General features: G+C 40.4%; 1 non-coding gene across 1 annotated transcript; it reads left to right on the top strand.

The window, feature by feature from the left end:
• The first annotated feature begins 352 nt into the window (after positions 1-352).
• LOC145633386 (small nucleolar RNA R71) lies at positions 353-459 on the top strand. The gene has a single exon (XR_014112715.1). It is a non-coding gene; the product is annotated as a small nucleolar RNA R71 (small nucleolar RNA).
• The last annotated feature ends 414 nt before the right edge of the window (positions 460-873 follow it).

Below are 873 nucleotides of genomic sequence, written 5' to 3'. Positions count from 1 at the left end.
ATCCTGCTCCCAATGACCTACAATACCACAATTTTCACAGAAAGCCTAATTAGAATTATTACTAATCGCAGAAACATTAGCTACATTAGCAGTGCTCAGATTATCTAATTTTTGGCAAATAGAGGTTAGTTGAGCTTGCAAAAAGGATACAGAGTCGACACTATGCTTCCCCTTGTTAGCAAATCCTCTGGGATTCCCATATTGGGAATTTTGTATCGCCATATCTTCAATAACCTGACCTGCATCATCAACATTAAGATTCATGAATCTCCCACTAGCTGCAGAGTCTAAAATTATTCTAGAGGAATTTCCAATGCCGTTATAAAAGGCTTGGATTAACTGCCATTGCGCTAAATTATGGTGAGGGCATTCTCTTTGTAAGTCCTTGAACCTCTCCCAAGCCTCATATAAAGACTCATCGGCTTCTTGGGCAAAGTTCTGAATCGCACTCCGTAGTACTGATGTTCTCTCTGCAGGATAATACTTGTTATAAAAATTCAACACAAGAGTTTCCCAGTCAGTTATACCAAGTGTAGTTCTATTTGAGCCATTAAACCACAATTTAGCCTTTCCAGTTAGAGAGAAGGGAAAGAGAATCTCCCTGATTTGGTCCTGAGTGACCCCGGCTTGCCTGATGATGTTGCAATATTGACAATAGTCGGCAATGTGAAGATTCGAGTCTTCACCCTTGGCTCCACTGAATTGCTTCCTCTCTATCATCGTTATAAATTGAGGTTTTATTTCAAATTGAACCCCATCAAGAGCCGGAGTAGGGGTGAGATGTGGAAAATCCGTAAGCTTTGGTTGTGAATAATCACTAAGCTTCTTTAGAGTCGTCATCTCTGATTCTGCGTCTGATGATGCCTCTAAATC

The sequence above is a fragment of the Chenopodium album genome, chromosome 5, assembly GCF_948465745.1.
Source record: "Chenopodium album chromosome 5, dcCheAlbu1.1, whole genome shotgun sequence".
Lineage (NCBI taxonomy): Eukaryota > Viridiplantae > Streptophyta > Magnoliopsida > Caryophyllales > Amaranthaceae > Chenopodium > Chenopodium album.
The sequence above is the reverse complement of the archived record's forward strand: the minus strand, read 5'-3'. Positions and strand labels throughout refer to the sequence as shown.